We start from the raw sequence: 19906 nt of genomic DNA, 5'->3' as shown, positions 1-19906 counted from the left end.
CAATCCGAAAACAAAGGAAGTAGGTTACAGTACGCTTGTTCGCGCACTGCTTGAATACTGCTCAGCGGTGTGGGATCCGTACCAGATAGGGTTGATAGAAGAGATAGAGTGATCCAACAGAGAGCAGCGCGCTTCGTTACAGGATCATTTAGTAATCGCGAAAGCGTTACGGAGATGATAGATAAACTCCAGTGGAAGACTCTGCAGGAGAGACGCTCAATAGCTCGGTACAGGCTTTTGTTTAAGTTTCGAGAACATACCTTCACCGAAGAGTCAAGCAGTATATTGCTCCCTCCTACGTATATCTCGCGAAGAGACCATGAGGATAAAATCAGAGAGATTAGAGCCCACACAGACGCATACCGACAATCCTTCTTTCCACGAACAATACGAGACTGGAATAGAAGGGAGAATCGATAGAGGTACTCAAGGTACCCTCCGCCACACACCGTCAGGTGGCTTGCGGAGTATGGATGTAGATGTAGATGGACTCCTGGATATTCGCTACCAAAGAATGGCGAGCGTAGCACTGGTTGATAGCTTGTAAGTTGCTCACGGAGTCCTAACAGAGAAGAAACGACTCTTCAGAACAGGAACCGATGTACTGAAGTGCACGAGATATGGCCACAAGCTGTGCAGCCAGCGGGCAAGGAATGCTGTTCAATATGGCCTCTGTGGACGTAGGCGAAGCCAGCATTACCATCAGCCATCGAGCCGTCGGTGTAAACAACTTCAGACCCGCGCAACACTTCAACAATCGAGAGGAAGTAACAGCGGAGAGCGGTGGGCTTAACGGAGTCCTTAGGCCAAGACGAAGCTTCGGCCGACGTGTACACCGTGGAGGCGTACATGAATGGACCTCAAGTAGAGGTGGTAAAGGGAAGGACTTCAGTTCGGAGCGAAGGGACAGCACGAGAACCGCAATCGTGAGCCCTGCCCTGGGCCGCCGAAGCGGAAGATGAACTGCCGCTAGTGGGAAAAGGAAACGGTAATTTGGATGCTCAGGAGAACTATGACTGTGTGCAACATAAGTGGGAAGCAGTTGCACACGTCGGATCTGCAATGGAGGGACTCCAGCCTCCACCAGGGCACTGGTCACCGGACTCGTTCTAAAAGCTCCCTTCGCTAGGCGAACGCCACAGTGGTGCGCTGGGTCGAGTAAACGCAACGCTGAGGGCGCCGCCGAACTGTAAACCAGGATCCCATGGTCAAGGCGGGATTGAACAAGGGCATTGTAGAGCTGCAGCAGCCTAGAGCGATCTGCCCCCCAGTAGGTGTTGCCCAGGCAGCGGAGAGCACTGGGATGCTGCCAGCACTCCCGCTTAAGCTGACGAAGGTGAGGTAGCCAGAACGCGCTGAAGGATGCACGAAGTTCATGGGGTGTGTGATACGTGTTGACTAGGTTTTTATCTATGGTGTCAGCAACGAGTTTACAAGATTCTGAAAAAATTAAAGCCGTACACCTGAGTATTGTCTTTGTAGGAATTGTGAATGTCATACGCATTCACTTTACTTATGCCCAACATTCGGAAGAATAATGCCACTGGCCGTCATTGGAAGAGTCCACTCAATGTTTGGAAACTGTCGTTCTATTTTGTTCCTTCCTTCGCTTTTTTTCGTTCCCGCATTATGGCTCTCGATGTTAAGTGTCGTGACTGCCTGAGTTCGACACTGACATAACTAAACTCATCATAGAAAATCCTCACGTGCTGTTAGCAACTTTTGATATTTTGCACGTCAATCGGGAGAAGCAGGCTTCGAGGTTTAATGACCTCGAAAAGTTGGCTGGTTATGCTTTCTCGTGAGTCTCTTATTAAATTAACTTGCCTTTTGATAAAAAGAGCAGATGCTTTATCCGTTATATCAGTTAATCCTAGTCCACCATTTTTAGGATCTAAAGTGGCTACTTTAGCAGGTACTCTGAACACTTCACCTCTCCACAAAAAGTTTGTGATTTTGGACATTATTCTCCTCGCTATCATTCTCGGTATTGGAAACAGCTGGGCAGTATAATAAGCCTTAGCAAGGATGCATGAGTTGATATACTGTGTTCTTTGAACTTGGTTCATATATCGAGTTAAATTCTCTACAATGGCTCCTTGCACTTTATCTGCTGCAACTTTCCAATTTAAAGCCGTCATTTTCATAGGACATGCTGTCAGGGTGATCCCAAGTGTTTTATGTTGTCGGACTAATTTTGCCCACTCGACGTTGATATTATCAAAACCTCTGAGATTTAAGATCTTACTTTTTTTTCGTTTGCATTGGCTCCAGATGCTCTACAGTACGAATCAATCACCGTTGCTAGCGTGGTTACTCGTCATTATTCCTTATAATGAGCCCTATATCGTCAGCATAGGCTCTTGTAACTGTTTTATTTCCTGATAATGTTAAGCCTTTTAATCTGGCATGGACATGTCGGAGGAAAGGCTGCAGCGAAATGGCGAAGAGCGACACGGACAAAGGACTTCCTTGAGGAAAACCTTGTTGTATTTGCATCGGCCTGGATTGTTGACAATTCACCGCTATTTTAGCTTTTATTCCAGTTGCTATGTTCTTAATCAACTGTATGACCCTATCGTTGAAACCTATTTTCTTCAATATCTGTAGAAGATATTCATGATTTACTACATTGAACGCTTTATAAAAATCTAAAAACAATAAAGCACACTTTATGTTAGTTACAGAAGTTATTGCAATGACATCCCTGATTCTGCTAGATTTTGAAAAATGGTTCTGCCTTGCGCGCAGTTCTGATGTTGACTAATAATTTTATGTGTAAGGCATGAAATTCTCTTGTTTACTATTCTAGCTATTAATTTATAATCAGAATTCAGCAGTGAAATTGGACGAAAATTATTTAAATCTTTGTTTCCATTATTTTTTGGCACCAGAACAATTTTACTCTCCTTAAACTCAGCCGGAATCATTTTACCCTGAATAACCTCATTTACAATGTCCGTGATTTTCGCACCTACTATTGGCCAGTAACGGATGTAAAACTCTGCTGGCAGACCATCCGGTCCTGGGGATTTTTTTGGTGGTGAGGCGCAGAGAGTCTCATACACGTCTTATTCACTGACAACCTCGAGAAAATTTTCGTTTTCTTCTGTCAGCTGTGGGGCTAGGATGTCAAGGAATTCTTCCAAGGAAGCATCACTACTTTGGTGTACAGAATACAGCCCGCAATAATAGCGATGAATCTCATCCATGATACCCTGCTGGGTTCTGAGAATCGTACCGTGTTTTGTTCGAATTTCATCAATAAAAGTCCTTCTCCCGGTCTTCGTATGCTTCACTAAATGATATAGGGAAGTAATTATCTTCAGACACCGAATTTGCCTTCGATTTTATTTTCAACCCTTCCATTTGACTTCTCTTGATATTAAGTAACTTGGATTTGACTTTTTTGATGTCTGCTATCCGACCTGCTGAGACTTGATCATATAGATCTCTCAACACGGAATAGTAATATTCTATAGTGCATTTCATTTCCGTTGCGCTCTGGGCACTGTATTGACTAAGAACCTTCCTCAACTTTGGCTTTGCCATTTTAACCCACCAGTCAACAGCAGTGGCATATCTACTACGGGCTCGCAGGCATATTGCCCATGTTTGTTTAATCAGATCTTCTAAATCATGATTTACTAACAAGGAAGTGTTCAAATTCCACTGATTCTTGAACTGGCTGTCTTGTTAGATTTATGCAAGCTAAGACACTTCAATGGTCTGAAAAGTACGTAGGAATGGCTTCTACTTTTGTCACGGAAGTTTCAAGATTTTTAGAAATATATAGTCTATCAATCCTGCTACGTGATGTTGCCGAGACAAAAGTGAACTCAACAATGGAGTATTTGATTTCCCATGTATCCTTTAATTCTAAACCAGTAACTAGTTGTTTTAGTTCACTTGAGAAATTAAAATTAGGTAACTGATCTTTTCGATTTAGAACACAATTAAAATCACCTCCAAGTAATAACTGTCTTGGAGTTTTCCTTAACAAGTATATCAGGTCATCTTTGAAGAAACGTGCCCTGTCAGCTCGGTGAGTGCTTCTTGAAGGGGCGTACAAGTTGATGATAGTCACATCATAGATATTTGGTCCTATTCCCCTTCCGGATTCCAGTCGTTCCACCTCGCTTACTGTAATCCCTTCCCTCACCAAAACAGCTGTTCCAACACTTGTCTCGGGAGACACATTTATGTAACTGACAAAACCAGGAATTACTAAATCACTTCTTGTAACAGGGCAATATCAGTCGTGGATTCGTACAAAAATTCCTTAAGGGCTGATAATTTCAAACTGGTCGTAATTTTATTTATGTTTACAGTGGTGACGGAATAAGATTGCGTCATTGTGCTGTCACTATGTAGTTGTTTTGATGAACTAATTTAGTTTCCTGTGGTTCAGGGTTCAGTTAAGCTGCCGGCCTGAGTGACCGAGCGGTTCTAGGCGCTACAATCTGGAACCGCGCGGCCGCTGCGGTCGCAGGTTCGAATCCTGCCTCGGGCATGGATGTGTGTGATGTCCTTCGGTTAGTTAGGTTTAAGTAGTTCTAAGTTCTAGGGGACTGATGACCACAGCAGATAAGTCCCATAGTGCTCAGAGCCATTTGAACCATCAGTTAAGCTGTAACAGTTTTCTCAAATGGTTCAAATGGCTCTGAGCACTATGGGACTCAACTGCTGTGGTCATAAGTCCCCTAGAACTTAGAACTACTTAAACCTAACTAACCTAAGGACATCACACACATCCATGCCCGAGGCAGGATTCGAACCTGCGACCGTAGTGGTCAACAGTTTTCTCGAAAGGCTGAACATGGAATAACACTTCAATCAGTGTATTAGTTACTGTCCCATTTTTTTTTCTTTTTTTCTACTTCTGATGTTTTCTCTTGTACCGCAAGCAGGCTGATTTCCTGGTGAACTCTCTGATTTTTCCTCCAGTGATTCGTGTAAGACCGTATCGGACCGAACATTCTTTGGGCTTGGGTCGCCCCTCCCGGATTTTCCCTTCCCTTGGTTACGAGCTACATTCTCATTTGGTTGCATCGGTATTTTACTTCGCGGCTTATCTGGAGCAGCAGCAGACGCTTTCGCAATTTCGGTTGCCGGCGCCTGCCCTGAGATGTTGACCGTGATTTCAGTTTGGCCACCACTTCCTCGTTCTTTATTAATTTCACTCACTTCCTGATCGAGGGAAACAAATGGAGACTGCAGTTTTGCAACCTCTCCATGAATCTGTTTATTAACAGATAGCTGCTGATCTTTGCAATAGGCTACTGCACCTGTTGTTTCTTGCAAATTAATGCTGATTACACCCCCTTCGCCGGCCGAGGTGGCCGAGCGATTATAGGCGCAACAGTCTGGAACCGCGCGACCGCTACGATCGCAGGTTCGAATCCTGCCTCGGGCATGGATGTGTGTGATGTCCTTAGGTTAGTTAGGTTTAAGTAGTTCTAAGTTCTAGGGGGTTGATGACCTCAGCAGTTAAGTCCCATAGTGCTCAGAGCCATTTGAACCATTTTTGAACACCCCCTTCATTTTCTGGTACCGTATGTGTATAATCTTTCTGTTCATCAGTTTCTATTCGCATTTTGCCTTCAGGTTCCTCTGCCTCCTCATCGCACTGTTTTTGCTTGCGAAGCGAGGGAGTGGGACAAGACAGCTCGTCCTCTGAACAACTATCTCCAGAGGTCGTTTTTTCGTTCGCATTTGAGTTTCACGAGAAGTGGTAATAGGATTTCCCTTTGTTGTTAACGGGCGAAATTGACTGTTATCGTGAAGGGAGACATCAGCTTGGCCCGCTGCGTTAACATCCTCAACCAGTTGATCCGGGCTATTCTTTGGTAACAGTTCGTTTAAGGTAAGCTTCTGACGCTGTATCAAATTACTTTTAACGTTACATATATGACATGTAGCTTCCTGACCTGTATAAACAATTTATGCCTTATACCCACAAACAGTTATGTGAGACGGAATGTTCGTCTTAACGTCCATCTCTACACAGCGGACCCCGTTGAATACTGCAGTTTAAAGCGAGGCGACAATCTTTCATTTGCAATTGATTTAACGTCTCCGTAGTTTGAAAGAGCTTCCTTAATCTTATTTTCAATTTCAATGGGAAGATTCAAGACACGAACAGTTTTGTAATGAATGTCCGCTCTATAGATGGAAACCTTACTTTTATAACCATTTCTATGCACAAAATCTACTTCACAGCCCCACTTTCGTAACACTTAATCAACAGTCGCAGCACTGATTAATTTGACAAAAACACAGTATTTTTCCTGATCCAGATGCCAGGTATGGACGGTTTAAGAACTGAGACCAATTACCTGTGTAATCCAGTCATCTGTTTCCAGGGATGTCGGCTGAACAGGACGGGATTCCTTGTCAAAAGCAAATACCAGGGTATTCTTCCTGAGGTTTGTAACCATGGTTAATCCAGCGACGCAATTTCGGTTAAACAACCTAAATTCCAATTAGCAGCAGCAAGACCAGAAAGAGCGATCACATCACAAGGAATAGTAACGAACACGGAGATTAACGGACGGACAGCACTCGGCGAGGCACAAGTACAGCGATGTAAACACGGAAGTGAGGCGCGGCAGTTAACAGCGGCTGAAACGGAACTGAGGTATTTGTCTCGACCTGGTGTATTTCTGGCAGAACATCCAGTTAAAGATTCAGTCTCTACACTACTGTCTTTATCACTTGTTTCATTCAAGGAAATCACAAGCTGCAAAATTAATTCGTATTCACTTTTCCACAGTTCATATACTGTATTATGTTCACTTTCAATTTCGTTGACGCTGTCTGACATAACATCACTTCCTAAACTGTCCTCAAACCATTTTAAAACAGCACCTATCAGGGTCTGTAATATGAACAGTAGGCGTAGATGTGGCTACTGAACCCATAACGCAAAAGTCCCATGTGCGGTCTCAGAGACCGCTAGCACGAAAGAGGCAGTAATAGTGTAGGTCCGCGTCACATTCAAAAGGGTACTGATAAAGGAAACCAAGACAGCTTCGTGGAAGAACAACTGGAAAACGCTGTAATCGGCACAATCAACATTACGCATTATCAACAGAGTAACAATAAACGCTTGCGGTCTGTGAGAACGCACCTGGGACGTTAAGGGTTAACTAATTACACATACTAAAAGCTCTTGAGCAGTAAGAATTGATGGTTTGCCGTACATCAGATCCACTTATACAAATGGTACTAGGAAAGTTTTGCAATACGACGCAACAACAAATCGCAGGAGGCTGATTGTAGCTGTGTTCTGAGAATAGTCCTTGTGCCAAATCTGTGGGCGCAGTCGTACACTTGCAGGGTCAGTTTGAAGTGCTTGCTATGGCATCGTGGTTACCAAGTGACATTCGAGCAGTTCTGCGGTACAACTTCGAGCGTTATTCAAACATAGAGCAGTGCTTTGAAGAAATTACTCTTGCACTCGGTGACATGTGTTCAAATCGTACCGCTATATTCAGGTGGTACACAGAATTCCAAAGAGGGAATTTCACTCTGGAGGACGCACAGAGGACGAAAAGGTCACGATCATCAGTTACGGAGGAAAACATTGATGCTGTGAGGAAAATGTTAGACGAAGACACCTATACGCAGATAGAGGATACCTTAGGGCTAAATGCACCAGTTATTCGTTCGATTCTGCACGATCATTTGAAAGCAGAGAAACTATCTTGTCTCTGGGTGCCGCATAGACTGGACGAAGAGCAGATGACTCGACTTGTGACTTGGTGCCAGTAAATGATAAAGAAGTTTTCTAAGGGACAATCTCAGTGTGTGACAGGTGACGAGATTTGGTTGTGCTATTATGACGTGCCGACTAAGACACAAAACAAAGTTTCGGTCTTTGAAGATGATGACACACGATGACACACCCGTAGATGTCAGAAAATCCCGATCAGTAAAGAAGAAAATGACAGCTGTTCTTTTTTTTAAAAAAAAAAACGATCTGAATTGTGGGGCGCGTTGTTTTGGACACACGGAAGACAGTCACAGTTAAGTGATACACTGAGCAATGCCTGCCCAAAGTCATTCAATCTTCGAAGAACCTGCGACCATAGTCACGAATGGACACTTGGTTTTTCCATCGCGACAACGCTCTAGGTCACCGCGCAAAAGCATGCAGCAAATATTTGCGGGGTACAGGACTGAAACTTCTTGAGCACCCTCCTTACAGTCCAGACCTCGTTTCTTGTGACTTTGCACTGTTCCCGCATGTTAAAATGAAGCTGAAAGGAGTACAGTTTTCAAGTGATGAGGCCCTCCTGAGGACTTGGGACAACGAGTGTGCCTTATTCCCTACAGAAACCTGGGAGAAATGGTTTAGGGATTGGTTTCGGACGATGGAGAGGTGTATTCAATGTGGCCGAAATTACTTCGAAAAAATTACATAAATCTTTTTTCCACTGTTCAATCGCCCAATGTTTACGCTGCTTACACCAAGCGAGGCGTCGTTTGGCATTTACCGTTGCGATGTGTAGCTCATGAGCAGCCGCTCGACCATGAAATCCGTTTTCTCACCTCCCGTCTAACTGTCATAGTACTTGCAGTGGATCCTCATGCAGTTTGGAATTACTGTGTGATGGTCTGGATAGATATCTACCTATTACACATTACGACCCTCTTCAACTGTCGACGATCTCTGTCAGTCAACAGACGAGGTCAGCCTGTACGTTTTTGTGCTGTAAGTGTCCATCACGTTTCCACTTAACTATCACATCGCAAACAGTGGACCTAGGGATGTTTGGGAGTGTGGAAATCTAGCGTACAGACTTATGACACAAGTGACACCCAATCACCTGACCATGTTCGAAGTCCGTGAGTTCCGCGGAGCGCCCCATTCTGCTCTCTCACTATGTCTAATGACTACTGAGTTCGCTGGTATGGAGTACCTGGCAGTGGCAGCACAATGCACCCAATATGAAAAACGTAAGTTTTGGAGTTGTCCGGGTACTTTTGATCACATAGTGTATATCGTTCCCTTGCAACAGTCCTCGCCTCCACTGATCCATACTAATAAATATCTTAGGTGCGAATAAATTTTTCTCGGGCTTACAGTTATGCATTCGTGTATCTTAGCTGCGTTCTCAGCTTCACGGGCCATCTTCGCTCGGACAGATCAATACCAAAAACGTTGTTTCGTTGCGCTATTTGACTACGATTCTGTTTCGTGTTCTCATGGCACTGATCAAATGAATCAGTGGAGGAAAATAAGAAAAAAAAAAAGAAAGAAAAAACAAATGCCGAAACCCGGGATCGAACCAGGGACCTTTAGATCTTCAGTCTAACGCTCTCCCAACTGAGCCATTTCGGCCCATATCTCACCGCATTCTGTGACTATATAACATTATCTCGGACGCTACCTTTTTTTCCTAAATGTAAAAATAATTTATTGTTTACAATACTGTCATATTAATTAAAGGGAGGCGGCAGTTTGCACTTAGGCTGTGCTTATTTTGTCCTCGTCTTTGTTTAGAATTAGTTTTGATTTTATTAAGCCGTAACTGAGTGTCTAGCTACTAGAACAAGGTGCTAAGCGTATGAAAATGGCACAACGTATTGACTTTCGCTTCCGCTCGGTTTGATTTACAAAATGTACTGTTTTTGAAGGTTTCACGACAAAACTGTGGTGGCAACATCAAAATTTCGACACAGGATGTATCGTACGTGACTGTCTGCTCCGTGTTATGAACATGCTGATCAACATTATGTATTGTGCTATGAGACCAAGACGCTGCTGTGCTCCATTATATTGTTTATTACAAAAGGCCTATTTCGGCGTGATTGCCATCTTCACGTTATATCAGGTGGTCTTGAATCCATATGACATCGACGTATCAGTTGCCGTCACACTAATACATAAGTTTGCTTCTTCGATGTTGGTGGAGCTATAGTAAGTACTAAAACTTGCTGGCGCGATTGTTTTTGAAGTTGTCGAACTATGAAACTGCTCCAGCAAAAGTTTAACACCTACTGTAGATCCACCAACATCAAAGGGCGCGGACTTACAGCAGTGTGACAGCAACCGAGACATCAATGTCATATGGGTAGCAAGACCACCTGATATATGCTGCAGATGACAATCACGCCAAAATAGGCCTACTGCAATAAACAATATAATCTAACACAGCTGCATCTTGGTCTCATAACATAATATATAATTCCCTTGTATTGCATATACGGCGCAGTGGGACCAGATCAGTACAAACTGCTGAGCAACGTTTGTTTGATAACTTATGCTCACTTTCTCCAATTAATATTAATACGCTGTAGGAACACACCAAGAAATTTTGTCGGTTGCTCTAGTGTGATCACAATAAATTATTTAAGAAATAAATTCTGGAACCTGAGATTGGTGTAATGAGGATGTTACATCCACATACTGTGGCTCCTTTCACATCCCACTCACATTCTGCTAATGTCTATTAGGAATCCATGCCATGGACATCATAAATGTAGACTAGATTACTTCACAGATATAAACATTGTATTTCTTATTCTCACATTGCGTTCCAAACATTCCGTAATGATGGAGGGTCTACAGGCTGTGGAGTGAGTCAAATTATACATCAGATGCAGGATCTCAGTACTTGCATAACCAGTTACAACTTGCTGTAATCTACTCAAACTGATAATAAATTAGCAGAAATTATTGGAATTGTTTCAAGAGTACTTCATTATATATGAAACAAGCCACTGCTCTTCCTCTTACACTACTTTCGTAATACTTCCAAGTTAAGAATATATGTAACATCACCCAGGACACTATCATCTGTATATACTGATAAAGAACCCTGTTTGATGCAAACGTTAGTATGTAGCTGAATTTACAACCCAGAGTCCAAATACTCCAATAAATAATAGGAGTGGCTAATGAGTAAGTCTTTTACTTTTGTTTTGCATATCTGTGGTTTCCAGTTTCCTACCTGATGTCTGGTAGTTACATGTTGCAGGTTTTTACATAATATAAAACCACATTCTGGATTCTAGACAGAGGTACACAGTCTATGTGTAAATTATTTTTATTTCTAGTATTACCGTTGTGAAGTCATCCTAAATTACTATTATCACAAACACTTTTATGGAGTAAATGTATTGGCACGTATACCTGTTATTTTGCCCATTTCTTTGTCACTTCCTCCTTTTTTAAGGTGTAATTCACGAATTCGTGTCTAGTGCTACAATCGACGTGTAGGCATCCTTCGCAAAATACCTCGAAGAAAACAATCTATTGACACATAAACAACACAGATTTAGAAAATATCATTCCTATGAAATACAACTGGCTCTTTATTCACACGAAGTAATAAGTGCTACTGACAAGTTGACGGTATATTTATCGATTTGCAGAAGGCTCATCACTGTTCCTCTCAGGACCTTCTAATCAAATTCGTAAAGAGCATAAAAAATGTACTGAAGGGTAACTTGTTTTGTATTATTACAAAATATGGGACAGATTGTCACAGATATAATACACGAGTTTGGGTGGCATTTTAAAACAAAGGCGTTTTTAAAAATCTTGAGTGCTTGGTGCTCTGCAGTTTTAAGATATTTATTAATGGACATCTTCTCAACACTATGAGCTGCACTTGAAAGATTTATTTGCTGCCCAAGTATAACCCATTGTCAGTGGCATCTGATACAGAGGAACAAGCAAGTGTATGTACACCAACTACTACAGCTTGACATATGTAATAGTAGAAATGTAAGTCTGTTTACATTACGTATCACATGTGTGACAGCTATAAATTCTTTAGGATTCATAATGTGAGTAAACTTATATTTATGCTATTACATATACAGTTGTCAAGTTGTGGAAATATATCTCACACTGCTCACATACAAAAACATTTGGGCAGCCAGTGTAATGAAGAAAGTCATAATACAAACAAAGTATTGTTTCTATCAGACAGTATGGCAGAAACTGTATGAAAATGTTGAACACTATATTACCAAGCAACTATAAGTGTACATCATTTGTAAAGTCTAATGGCATGTTGCTCACAACATACAAAATAAATCACTCAATTTAGGGCAAAAATGACTATTTCATTATCCTAGCTGGAGCAAAAGACATAAATGAGAGAAAAGATGAATTTATGGGCTCACTGAATGAAACTATTTCGAAACCTATACAGACTCAATTAATACTCTGCGCAAGACCTTATAGATTTGATATCCCAGGAGAAAACCACAAGATCTCGGAGATGAACAAATATTTAATAAAAAGAACTACAATGACAAACCACATCAAAGAAATCAACATAAACAGGTTTTTTCAGTGAAAAGATTTTTCAAGACATGGATCACACATGGCAAAATTAGGAAAACCTAAGCTCTGTGCAAATTTATTGAAGGAGCTAAACAAACAGTAGGTCTACTATCAAATGGCTAATCCCGTCCCATCAACATATTCATCTCCACAAAGTGGTACGACAATCCAGACAACATGGGAGATTCAACCATTGCTACAAGACCAACAGAAGCCGCAGAAGTTGAAATACAGACTGCACTCTCCAAGAAGACACCACTACCACATGCAGGGCTGTATTAAGTACAGAATCTGCATCATCTCCTGCTCAAGTGAAAGATAACAGGAGAATGATGTTATCCTTAAATGAATGCTAGCTAAAACAAGAACACATAAAAATGTATGTTCCACAGGTTGCACCTAATTACAAGTTACTGTAGACCCAAAGAAGGTTATGGGGGTTCCTCCATATATACAAGTTATTATTTAGATCTGAAATGTACTGTTCTGGATGTTAAGGACTTACATATTAAAAGTGTTTTTGAAACAGCTGTATGCTTCTACCAACAGTAAGGATGAACATGATGCAGAGAAATTTACCAAATGCTTAGAAAAACTTATTGTCCATGTACAGAAATACACCAAATACAACATGCTAATTTTTAGAGACTTAAACATTGATGTTAGGAAAACATACAGCTAGAAATATTAATTTAGCAAATATGTTAAGGTCATATAATATTTTCTTTACAAATAAAAGTCCTACGAGGCTTCAATCCTGCCTTGATAACTTCATAACAAATGTACATAAAAGTGGATTTGTAGTAGAATTGTTTAATGTTGATCACCTATCAGACCACAAAGGTATACGGGTGAAATTAATTACTGGGAAGTTAAATGCAGACCAAAAACAAGTTCAGTACCAGGGTGTTAGATTATTGACTGATAAGAATATTAAGCTCTATAGGCAGGAACTACAACTAGTACACTGGTATACTCTCTTACTTTCTTCCAACAATGTTGAGGAAGCCAAAAAGTTTTGGTATCTGTTGCCCAAAGATCAGAAAACAATATAGTAATAAAGTCAGAACGGTCAGAACACCCAAGCACCCAACACAACACAAAGGTTTGCACCTGACTGACAGAAATTAAGGCTCTTGGTAATTATTTGCTGTGAAAAAGTAAAAAGCAGTATTGTGAACAAAGCCACTTATAACAATCTCATAAGACTTGAAAGTACACAAATCGGAATAGCCAAATGTAGGGAAAATGAACATTTCATTGAAAACTCAAATAACCGATGCAAGTCAGCATGGAGGATTATAAAAGCAGAGTTGCGTACAGCTATAAATTATAAAGACACTACAAGTGCTGTCAATACCACAGCACATGAATTTAATAAATTTTCTGTCAAGGCAGCAAACCCCACTATCACCCCAACTTCTGGTACGCATATTATCAGTTTCATGTACGCTCCTAATCTAAACCTCATTTCTGGCTATCAGTTTCTTTAAAATTGTTCAAACTCTGTGCCAACTTTCAAGCGGACAGGAATATAATTATGTGATGTGGTTAAATCAATAATAAAACTAGGAAATTCAAAATCTGAGGACATTCACGGCTTATCAAATTTTGTGATTAAAAAAATAGTGGATCTCATATCAAACCCACTTTGTACAACAATAACTGCACGTATGCTAGTGGCCATTTCCCAGAGTGTCTAAAAAGAACAGTTGGCATCCCTATTCATAAAAAGCAATTTCACAGCTGGTTATTCTCTCCAGAATAATACACTCCTGGAAATTGAAATAAGAACACCGTGAATTCATTGTCCCAGGAAGGGGAAACTTTATTGACACATTCCTGGGGTCAGATACATCACATGATCACACTGACAGAACCACAGGCACATAGACACAGGCAACAGAGCATGCACAATGTCGGCACTAGTACAGTGTATATCCACCTTTCGCAGCAATGCAGGCTGCTATTCTCCCATGGAGACGATCGTAGAGATGCTGGATGTAGTCCTGTGGAACGGCTTGCCATGCCATTTCCACCTGGCGCCTCAGTTGGACCAGCGTTCGTGCTGGACGTGCAGACCGCGTGAGACGACGCTTCATCCAGTCCCAAACATGCTCAATGGGGGACAGATCCGGAGATCTTGCTGGCCAGGGTAGTTGACTTACACCTTCTAGAGCACGTTGGGTGGCACGGGATACATGCGGACGTGCATTGTCCTGTTGGAACAGCAAGTTCCCTTGCCGGTCTAGGAATGGTAGAACGATGGGTTCGATGACGGTTTGGATGTACCGTGCACTATTCAGTGTCCCCTCGACGATCACCAGTGGTGTACGGCCAGTGTAGGAGATCGCTCCCTACACCATGATGCCGGGTGTTGGCCCTGTGTGCCTCGGTCGTATGCAGTCCTGATTGTGGCGCTCACCTGCACGGCGCCAAACACGCATACGACCATCATTGGCACCAAGGCAGAAGCGACTCTCATCGCTGAAGACGACACGTCTCCATTCGTCCCTCCATTCACGCCTGTCGCGACACCACTGGAGGCGGGCTGCACAATGTTGGGGCGTGAGCGGAAGACGGCCTAACGGTGTGCGGGACCGTAGCCCAGCTTCATGGAGACGGTTGCGAATGGTCCTCGCCGATACCCCAGGAGCAACAGTGTCCCTAATTTGCTGGGAAGTGGCGGTGCGGTCCCCTACGGCACTGCGTAGGATCCTACGGTCTTGGCGTGCATCCGTGCGTCGCTGCGGTCCGGTCCCAGGTCGACGGGCACGTGCACCTTCCGCCGACCACTGGCAACAACATCGATGTACTGTGGAGACCTCACGCCCCACGTGTTGAGCAATTCGGCGGTACGTCCACCCGGCCTCCCGCATGCCCACTATATGCCCTCGCTCAAAGTCCGTCAACTGCACATACGGTTCACGTCCACGCTGTCGCGGCATGCTACCAGTGTTAAAGACTGCGATGGAGCCCCGTATGCCACGGCAAACTGGCCGACACTGACGGCGGCGGTGCACAAATGCTGCACAGCTAGCGCCATTCGACGGCCAACACCGCGGTTCCTGGTGTGTCCGCTGTGCCGTGCGTGTGATCATTGCTTGTACAGCCCTCTCGCAGTGTCCGGAGCAAGTATGGTGGGTCTGACACACCGGTGTCAATGTGTTTTTTTTTCCATTTCCAGGAGTGTAGAATACTGTGTACAATGGGATATTTGCACACATTTATCTGAAAACAATATTCTGACTCAAACTCAATATAGATTCGGAGATCAACAGTGAATGCAGTTGAGACACCATTTCTTTTGTACAAACCCCATTTGAACCAAAGTTATCTGCTGAAACCATTCTAATTGACCCAATCAAAGCATTTTATTTGGTGAACCAACAATACTACTGGAGAAACTTTGGTGTTATGGAGTCAGAGACTTAGAACTCTCCCTCATAAGCTCCTATCTCACTGACAGGAAACAAAAATGTAGATTATAATAACAAAAATCCCAATACTTAGATTAACTCAGAGCATTCCTCAAAGTTCCATGCTTGACCTTTTACTGTATATATTTGTGAATGATCTTCCCAATAACATGCCGCATAAATCTGTACTAGATACTGATGACACAACATACATTAGCTCTTGGAAAGACATACACAAATTGCACTAGAAAACAAAGAGCAACTTAACCTCTCTAATACATGGATCAAAGCCAATGAGCTAGACAGCCAATGAGAAGACAATGAACATCAATTTCAGTTTATCAAGCAGTGAAACTGAGTGCTCAATTGTTAAGCTACTTGGTATATACCTTCATTCCAAATTAACTTGGAACAAACAAACGGACCACATATGCAGAAAGCTCTCACGCTTTACCTTCTTACTGACTAAACTACAGACATGTGCAACAACACCTTTGTTACTTAACTCCTGCTATGTCTTCTTTCACTGCCATTTGCAATATGGTGTCTCTTTACGGGATAATTCTGCAGGGACCAAAAAATTTTCATCTACAAAAAAAAGAGGATATCAAGTCTATTTATGGAGTTACAAACTAAAACCTCCTGCAGACCACTTTTTAATGACTTAAAGGTATTGACACTCCCATCACTTTTTGTTGCCTAAAACTCGAACAACAACATCTTAAGGGAAGCTGTACACTAATATAAAACTTGGCAAATGAAACAGATCGATATCCCCACAGCTAGATGATATCAATTGCATAAAAATGCTGAAAGATGGATTAAAATAAAATGAACTGATGTACCAGGTGGTCATAATTAAAGTTACCCTATTTAACACGGAAACTAATTACCGTACAAGTACCAAACTTGGTCAAATTAATTTCAGGGACATGGAGAAGAGAAATAATGCAGAATCAATGCTGCTATGGTACACTATGTGATCAAAAGTATCCTGATACCTGGCTGAAAATAACTTACAAGGTCATGGCACTCTCCATCTGTAATGTTGGAATTCAATGTGGTTTTGGCCCACCCTTAGCCTTGATGACAGCTTCCACTCTCGCAGGCATATGTTCAATCAGGTGCTGGAAGGTTTCTTGGGGAATGGCAGCCCATTCTTCATGGAGTGCTACACTGAGGACAGGTATCAATGTCAGTCGGTGAGGCCTGGCATGACATCAGCATTCCAAAACATTCCAAAGGTGTTCTGTAGGATTCAGGTCAGGACTCTGTGCAGGCCAGTCCATTTCAGGGATGTTTTTATTGTGTAACCACTCTACGACAGGCCATTCATTATGAACAGGTGCTCAATTGTGTTGAAAGATGCAATCGCCGTCCCCAAATTGCTCTTCAACAGTGGGAAGCAAGAAGGTGCTTACAACATCAATGTAGGCCTGTGCAGTGATAGTGCCATGCAAAACAACAAGGGGTGCAAGCCCCCTCCATGAAAAACACAACCACACCATAACATCACTGCCTCCAAATTTTACTGTTGGCACTACACACACTGGGAGATGACGTTCACCGGGCATTCACCATATCCACACCCTGCCATCCGATCACTATATTGTGCACCGTGATTCGTCACTCCACACAACATTTTTCCACAGTTCAATCGTCCTATGTTTATGTTCCTTACACCAAGCGAGGCATCGTTTGACATTTACCGGCATGATGTGTGGCTTATGAGCAGCCGCTCGACCACGAAATCTAAGTTTTCTCACCTTCCACCTAACTGTCATAGTACTTGCAGTGGATCCTGATGCAGTTTGGAATTCCTGTTTGAAGGTCTGGATAGATGTCTGCCTATTACACATTACGACCCTCTTTAACAGTCAGAGGTCTCTGTCAGTCAACAGACGAGGTCAGCCTGTATGCTTTTGTGCTGTACATGTTCCTTCACATTTCCACTTCACTATGAGATCAGAAACAGTGGACCTAGGAATGTTTAGGAGTGTGGAAATATTGCGTACAGACATATGACACAAGTGGCACCCACTCACATTCATAGTCTGCGAGTTTCATGGAGCACCCCCGTATGCTCTCTCACAATGTCTAATGACCACTGAGGTTGCTGATACAGAGTACCTGGCAGTAGGTGGCAGCACAATGCACCTACTGTGAAAAACATATGTTTTTGGAGGTGTCCGGATACTTTTGATCACATAATGTACATCATACCATTACATACCGGTACATTACTGATAGAAAATGGCCTCAATATGGTGCCCATCAGTGTTCAGAAGAGTCTGAAAGCACAGGCTTGCATTTTGCACAGCAGAACAAACTATGTCTGTAGGTATGCTGGCTCTCTCTCTCGATACACAGTGCTGCAGATCAGGACATGTGTGAATGTTACCCTGGTAAACACTGTCATTCAGGTAGATCTACAACCAGAAATCACAGGGAGTGAGAACAGGTGATCATGCTGGCCAAGCATTTGGAAATGATCAGCTGGTAATTCTATAGTTTCCAAATGTGTTTCAGAGAAACAGGTGAACTTCACAAGTGATGCGCGGTGGGAACCCATCTTGCATGAAAATTGTTGAGTTCAATGCGCCTCTCTGCTGCAGAGTAGGTGTGACATGCTGGCGAAGCATATCACATTAACACTGGCCAATCACACTACACACCTTTGGTGCTTGAGAGCCAATCTGTTCAAAAAAGAATGGGCCAATGATGAACGTAGCCATGAAGATACACCATACAGTGACACATTCATCATACAGAGGAACTTCATGCACAGTGACTGGAGGTGAAGATCCTCACAGTAGGCAATTCTGTGTGTTCACCTCAACCACCAGAGAAAAATGAGCTTCGTCTGTCCATATTATGGTCCACAGCCAGCCTTTGTCAACTTAAATCCTTGCAAGGAAGTGAAGAGTGAAGTCAACACGTCGTTGTGCATCCCGCGATGTAAGTTGCTGTACGATATGGATCTCGTCAATTTCATCAACCAGCCGTCGGCCTCTTCGCGGAGCGACACCTAGTTCTCCAGCTGATACAAACTTCTTCATCATGCTCCGCACAACAGGTGGAGAAAGAGGACCCTTCCGTAATCCTTTCAGCCAGCGATATTCTCGAAGTACAGTTGCAGCATTACTATTGGTTTGATAATAGAGCATCACCAATAATTTCCTACTCCATTTGTCCAAGCTCATGTTGATAGGTCAACAAGTGCACTGTGACTGGTCTGGTGTGCGAGGCTATGCATCACGATATGACTGCTCACTGCACCTGGTGGCCATAGTTGGAACTAGATAGTAATGCTCGGAGGCATGGAATTCATGCACCTCATACTTTGGACATAAATGCTACCAAGTTTGGTACTCATAAGGTAATTAGTTTCTGTGCTATAATGTGTTAAATAGGGAAAGTTTAATTATAACCACCTGATACATACAAGGGTAGTTTGAAAAGTTCTCGGAGCGCAATAAAAAAAAGTATTTAATTCACTGAAACTTTTTTCTTTTTCAATGTAGTCTCCTTGTAGATTAATGTACTTCGTCAAATGATATTCCAGTGCCTTGATCCCATCTCGAAAATGAGTTTCCTCCAGGCCTGCAAAATAGTTGTCAACTGCAGCTATCAGTTCTTCGTTTGAAGTGAATCTTCGTCCACAAAAAACAATTTTCAGTTTTGGAAAGAGATGGAAGACTGATGGAGCATATCAGATGAATAAGGTGGGTGTGGCAACAACTCATGCCTTTGTTCGTGTAATTTTGCCATAGTGACGGCACATGTGCGGGCGTGCGTCAAGAGTTGTGGAACCTATGTTGCAGATAATTTTTTCATTTCTAAGCCTTCAGTTAAAATGTGATATACCCTTTCAGAGGTCACACACTTTCAATCGGTGATCCTCAATGAACATTTTGTGCACTTTTGCAATGATTTCTTGAGTGGTGACACATCTTGGCCAACCACTGTGCGGGTCATCATCTAAGCTCTCCTGACCAAATTTAAATTCATTTGTTCACTTGGCAACAGCTGAATATGAAGGAGCAAAGTCCCTCAGTATATCCTGCAAATCGGCATGAATGTCCTTTGCTTTCATACCTTTCTTTACGAAGTCCTTAATCACTGCGCAAACCTCAATTTTTTTCCCATCTTCGCAAATCGCTACACAGGAACAACAACA

At 42.5% G+C, this 19906-nt stretch overlaps 1 protein-coding gene and 1 non-coding gene across 2 annotated transcripts in view; both read right to left on the bottom strand.

Annotated features, from left to right (window-relative positions):
- The window catches only part of LOC126210020 (uncharacterized), a 161887-nt gene that overhangs the window by 37259 nt on the left and 104722 nt on the right, over window positions 1-19906 (bottom strand). The gene's annotated exons all lie outside the window — the stretch shown is intronic.
- Trnaf-gaa (transfer RNA phenylalanine (anticodon GAA)) lies at window positions 9277-9349 on the bottom strand. Its single transcript has one exon. It is a non-coding gene; the product is annotated as a tRNA-Phe (tRNA).

The sequence above is a fragment of the Schistocerca nitens genome, chromosome 10 (genome assembly GCF_023898315.1).
Source record: "Schistocerca nitens isolate TAMUIC-IGC-003100 chromosome 10, iqSchNite1.1, whole genome shotgun sequence".
Taxonomy (NCBI): domain Eukaryota; kingdom Metazoa; phylum Arthropoda; class Insecta; order Orthoptera; family Acrididae; genus Schistocerca; species Schistocerca nitens.
Note: the sequence above shows the minus strand (reverse complement) of the source record. Positions and strands in the feature narration are given on the sequence as shown.